This window comes from Dasypus novemcinctus, chromosome 7, assembly GCF_030445035.2.
Source record: "Dasypus novemcinctus isolate mDasNov1 chromosome 7, mDasNov1.1.hap2, whole genome shotgun sequence".
Lineage (NCBI taxonomy): Eukaryota > Metazoa > Chordata > Mammalia > Cingulata > Dasypodidae > Dasypus > Dasypus novemcinctus.
Genome location: NC_080679.1, coordinates 105868629 through 105875238, shown reverse-complemented (window position 1 = coordinate 105875238; position 6610 = coordinate 105868629). Strand labels below are relative to the sequence as shown.

Genomic DNA, 6610 nt, shown 5'->3' with positions numbered 1-6610 from the left:
ATAGTATTCTTCTTATCTAAGTTCAAAAGTAAGTGCTAACATATGCTTATCAGTTTAATCAATTAATAATTATTGAACAAAAACTATGTCCTTAGTACGTAACTAGACACTAACAATTTTGCTTTACATAATGTACCTTTAAAGATACAACATACACTGTAAAGCATTATTTTCCATAATATTTTTCACTTAATGAAGTTCATAAAATGAACATTAAGAAACTGACTTGCAGTTGGTACAATTTTTGTTCTCAACACCATCAGTATGACATTTTTCCTAAGCACTGAACACAGTTAAAACACTGTGAAAAAAAATACTTGCTAAATTACAGGGAGTTTTGTGGCAAGAAAGAAAACAAAACTAAATCAGAACTCATGATTTTAGTTCAGTGCTAAGAATTTTCCCTGAATAAAGTAAAATTCTAGAGTTTGATTTGGCATTCTTATAGATAAACTAGAGACAACTTACCCTGCCACTGGATCAGAGGAAATGTACATAAAGTACCTAGCACAATGCCTGGCACATACACAGAATTCAACAAACAGCAATATTGTGATATGCAAAACAAATCAGTAAGAGTTCTATCAATTTTGGCAAAAGTACATTCTTTTTTTTTTTTTAAAGATTTATTTTATTTATTTCTCTTCCCTCCTCCCCATCCCCCGCCACTTGTCTGCTCTCTGTGTCCATTCGCTGTGTGTTCTTCTGTGACGGCTTCTATCCTTATCAGCGGCACCAGGAATCTGTGTTTCTTTTGGTTGCATCATCTTGTTGTGTCAGCTTTCTGTGTGTGCGGCACCATTCCCGGGCAGGCTGCACTTTCTTTCGCACTGGGCGGCTCTCCTTACGGGGTGCATTCCCTGCGTGTGGGACACCCCTAACTCAGGAGCCACCTCTGTGTGGCAGGGCACTCCTTGCGCACATCAGCACTGCGCATGGGCCAGCTCCACACGGGTCAAGGAGGCCCGGGGTTTGAACGGCAGACCTCCCATGTGGTAGGTGGACATCCTATCCATGCCAGGTCCACTTCCCAAAGCACATTCAATTTAACTAAACATATATAACAGTGAACCTACTATGTGCAATGTGCTATGTTATGGTGTTTTCCCAACTATGACTAGAGGTTGTGCAACCACTGTAGATCAGCATTGAACAAACAAATATGAAAAGAGAACAGAAAACAATAGAAAAGAGCAGAGTGCATTATGTAATAAAAATATGTATTATTTGTGAAAGCTTTGTTTCTATTATAAATACAAATACACATATGAGTGTACTAGGCCACAATGTAAATATATTTCTTATTATGGATCATGGTCAGTAGTCTGAAAACACTGTTGTATTAGTGTTGGGTCATACGAAGTATAATATACAAACAATATCCTCAAAAACTACCTAACTGGAGGGAAGTACATAGTTAAGTTACTATGTATGAAGTACATAGTTAAGTATAAACAAAATTCCATGAAACTTCAGAGGGTAGCAGCATATTTGTGTGAGAGGTAAGGACAAGTGGTTGAGCTGAGTTTTGGAAGATGGGACTAAGATGAGTCTTGGAAGATGAGTTGAGTTTTGACAGGCAGAGGAGGACAGAAGGGCTTCAAGTGGTGACATGTGAGATATCTTCAGGAAACACTGAGTGATACAGCCTATAGCACAGGATACACGTGCAAAAGTCTAGGAGGTAGTTAAAACCTTCCAGTTCCAGCATCCCTTGCCTATTAGAGCTGGAAGACTTTATTTTTTGGATAATGAACTGAGACCCAAAGAGCTGCCATGGTTAATCAGTTGAAGAGGAAGAACTAGACCTGAATCTTTTAAATCTCAAGATAGTGTTCTTTCCATTTCAACATATATCTAAGATGGTTTCCATTTTAAAATGTAACAATTTAGGTGAGGGGAGATATAGCTGGAAAAGCTCACTAGTTGGATCCGGATATTCACTCATTTTGTGCTACTTTCTGTCACAGAGTCCTGTTCTGACAGGCCTTGTAGGAAACATGGAGGTGTAAAACAGGCCTTCCACCATAGTCCCTTATTGGGGCAAGTATTATTTTTAACAAATCACACCTCAAATCATGACCATGTACAAATACAAGAATTAAAAAAGAGAAAATAGAAAGCAGTGTTTAGCAGCTACATTCCAAAATGGTCTGTCAACCCTAAGTCATATACACATTTAAAGGCTTTTAAAATTAGGATCTGTTTCTAGTTTTCTATTGGTATATTAATATCTTGACTTCTTCCCATTTATTACTTAATTCATCTATTTCTTCTTGTCTCTCCCAACTGCACATTTTTCATAAACTTTGGACAGTTGAATCAAGAGGATTTTTCTTTAGTAATGCTTTTATACAAAAAACTTTTGGGAACAATTTCTTGAGAGATGTTTTGGTAGTTGTATTCTGGAACATATTATCTCCATGGTCTTCCTGCTGGTAAAATGGATAAGTGATCTTGTCTTCAGAGTTGCAATGAATCTTCTGGTGTCCGTGGAAATGGTAAATACTCACTTAGAGAAGATGCACGAGGAGACTTCAAGCAGCCTTCTCGGTTGAAGGAGTTGTACTCTTGACCTACCAAGTGTCTTCTGGTCAGTTATACCAGGGTGTTGCTAAAGTAGCCAAGTAAAACTGACCAAAGGCAGTGTGATATATACTTTGTAACTGATGGAATGAATATGGGTGTGATTAAGGAAACAAGAAGGAAAGGAAAGGGGAGGTATAGGAAAAGAAGCAATATTGCAGCTGGGATTTCACCAGGTGGAAAAAGAGTATCTGTGTGTCTATATGGGGAGAGGAAGATGAATTTAAGCAGCAAATAACACAAGGCATTCAGGAAATGGCAAAGAGAACCAGAATTCAGGAGAGACTAAGTTGAGGTCAGATGTTGAAGAACCTCAATTGCTATCAAGGAAATTTAACTTTATCCTGAAGAAAAATCTACGAGGTAGACGCTTAATTTTGTTATACTATTATTATACTCTCTTGAGTGGTCTGGGCTTAGGGAAAAAAAATGATAGTAGTAGGTGGATGGATTGAATAGCAACATGTCCAGAGGCAAGGAGACAAATGGAGGAACTCTGTAGGAGTCAAGGTCCAAGAAGATGAGGGCAGGAACTGGGAAAGTGACAAAGGAAATGAGAGTGAGGCATGGGATCAAGGGTGGATAGGATCTTAGTGGCTTATTAACTATGGAATGTTAGAGAAGGAAAAGAGGCAAAGAAGATAATTGTTGTCACCTGCTTTTTCTTTCTTAGAATTATTTCCAGGGGATACATTCTCTGGTGTGAAATTACTAAGTCAGTAAAGGGTACAGCAAATTATATGTTTCAGGAAAAGTAATTTGATTACTATCACCATATACCCAGACGTTTCCCCACAATAGGCCAGTCTTTATTATGACATGCCTCTACCTCTGCTGCTTTGGTCAGTGTTATGGCACTTTCATAATTTCTTTCTATTTACATTTATTTCATTACTGGAAAAAATTATATTTATTTTTTTCAAGATTTGTTTTAGTATTGATTTCTTCTGATCTCACTGTTGATTAACTGTGTGACCTTGGGTAAGTTTTTTAACCTAAGCATTAGCAACTTCATCTGTGCATTGTTGCTAAGTGGGTACCTATTGCTATGGTTTGGTAAAAATCATTAGCAATTGTAAACATGTTGAAGCTATTGCAAACATTTACCTGGAATATATATTGAGAATATATGTTCCAATTCTTATACAAATTTTTTGTTTTGTTGTATAGAATTTATTTATTTCACCCAATTTCTTTTTTTCACTAAGTAGAAATTTTAGACCTGGGCTAAGTATACCATTAAATTCTATTATCTTAAGTTTGTCAGATATTAAATTCATAAACAAATTGGGTTTATTTTGGAATTCTCTCTTTTCACCCATTTCTCTACACATTCATGCTTTGAATCTGCAAAGCACTCTTTTAAAGATTATCTCTTCATACATGTTCTGAATCTGGTAGGGTGGGTTCTCCTTCATTTTTAAAGGATTTCTTTGGCACTTTGCCCATTGATTTATTTATTTTATATGAATTTTAGAACCATTCTATGAAGATATACAAAATAATATTCTAGTATCTTGTTAAATTCATGAATTCATCTAAAGAGATTACCATTTCTAGTGTAGTGTTTATTCTTTCCAACCAGGAGCATGCATGCTACACTCATTTATTTGGGTCTTCCTTGTTTCTCCCATTTTGTTTTGTTGCTCTCTTCAGCCAGACTTTGGTTTGAATTTCAGATTCTTGTGAAACTGACCAAGCATATTCTTGGGAAAGTGACTTCATCCCTACAGCTAAGAATCATATAGAGGATGCTTTGTCAACTGAGAATCAAACGCACCTCCATGGTATTAACATAGAGTCAAAGTAAGTCATTTTCCTCAGCTATAAACTGGAGATGGTAATGCTTACTTAAATACCCATCTCACTACGTTGTCCTAAGGGTTAGAAGAGATAACATATTAAATTATTTGAAAATATTACAATGTAAACAAGTATATGGTATAATGAAATGTTGTAATTGTATAAATGGTTTTGCTTTCCAAATAGACAATAAAATTCCAGAGGGAGGGAACTATGTAGTCTCCTCTTGTATTCACAATACTTTACATGATGCCAGACCATATTAGGAACTCAGTAAATAATTCTATTTTAGGAAAATGAGTATATGGTGATAAAAATTTAAAAACAAAAGAATTTTAAGGAAGGAGTAGATTTAGGAAATGGTATGGCTGAATTTATGGTTTGGGTTTACTGAATAAGCAAACTTATTTAATGTCATATATAAACCTCTTTTATATCAATTTTGATCACTTTATTAATAGCTTTCCTTCTGCAGGACTTCCCATGTAGCAAAGTTTTATATCTTTATATTAATGTAATGGAAGATATTTGTGTTCCTAGAACACTTAGTGTAGCTGCTATACTGAAAATGAGATTGTAGCTGGGAGCCAAGTGAAGGAGGAGGTAGGAGGGGAAGGAAATGTTATGTAATTATCCAACATTTGACTCCAGAGCTAAGGATCCGGAATATGCCAAGATCACAGTAATAACCATTGTCATGCCAGATACTAACCAGAAGCTTTCCACATACTGTTCTTAACCTCAAATTAAAGGTGAACCAGAAAGACTTCTGTCTGCCAAAACCTTACGTAGTTCAGGTTTTTAGTTTCCCTGCATCGTATCTGGCCTTCCTGACGCCTAAAGCTGAACTCCTTCTTCCACCATGTCTGCAGTATGGAAAGAAGAACCCTCAGGCAAGGCTTTGGCTGTTCACAGAAAAGAATATTTTGTTTAAAATTATCATTTGTGGGAAATTCTTAAGAATACAAACACATTCCTTTGATTTGATATCTTAAGCATTTTTAAGCATTTGCTTTTGTTTTTTTAAAAACATCTCAAGGGCTAACAATGTGACCTTGTCATGAGAACTGGCTAAAACTCAAATATTTGCATTGAGGAGTCTGCAGGCTTTCTGGTTCACTTGTAACATGGAGTCTGATGGATGTTCTATGAAGCAGAATGAGCTTTCCATTTTCTGGGTAAGAGGAGTGAAGGTAAGAGCAAGAATGAACTTTTAAGGTGCAGCATCGTTAGTATCTTCTTTGGGTCCGTAATGCACTAAAGACTCACACAAAACTAAATTCTGTGGGGAAATTCATGAGTCTTATAATAAAATCTGCATAGTAGTTTACATAGCACCTCCCCCCAAATTATCTAATTGTACCTGATATTCTCATTTTAATTCATTGAAGTGGATAGAGCAGGTGTTTTTATAATTATTTCCCTCTCTCATCTCCTCGTTTTCTCCCCCCACACCTGGATTAACTGAGTTTAATTTAGAAAGCCACGGGACTCAGCTCTAAACCTGGTCTTCCAACTTAAATTCTTCCTATAAATCAGGGTTTCTTTATTTTTTTTTTAAGATTTTATTTATTTCTCTCCCTTTCCGCCTTCCTCCACCCCCGTTGTCTTGTTCTCTGTGTCTGTTTGCTGCGTCTTCTTTGTCCGCTTCTGTTGTCAGCGGCAGGGGAATCTGTGTTTCTTTTGCTGCGTCATCTTGTTGCGTCATTTCTCCGTGTGGGCAGCACCATTCCTGGGCAGGCTGCACTTTCTTTCGCGCTGGGTGGCTCTCCTTACGGGGAGCACTCCTTGCGCGTGGGGCTCCCCTACGCAGGGGACACTCCTTGTGCGCATCACCACTGTGCATGGGCCAGCTGCACACGGGTCAAGGAGGCCCGGGGTTTGAACGGCGGACCTCCCATGTGGTAGACGGACACCCCAACCTATGGGCCAAGTCCTCTTCCCCCAAATCAGGGTTTCTCAGCCTTGGCACTATTGACATTTTGGTCTAGACAGTTCTTTTGTTGTGGGGGCTGTCCTGTGCACTGTTGGATGTTTAGCAGCATCTGTGGCCTCTACCAACTAGATGCCAGTAACAAACAGCACCCCCCTCAGCCCCTATGTGACAATAAAATCTGTCTTCAGAAGTTGCCAAATGTTTATCAGAAAAAACTAAACCCTGTTTGATAACCATGGCCAGGTTTTCAAAATTAAGTCCATTTCCACAGAGCCTAACTCGACT

At 37.7% G+C, this 6610-nt stretch overlaps 1 protein-coding gene across 50 annotated transcripts in view; it reads right to left on the bottom strand.

The window, feature by feature from the left end:
- Positions 1-6610, bottom strand: part of GTDC1 (glycosyltransferase like domain containing 1) — a 412173-nt gene that overhangs the window by 15722 nt on the left and 389841 nt on the right. The window lies entirely within an intron of this gene.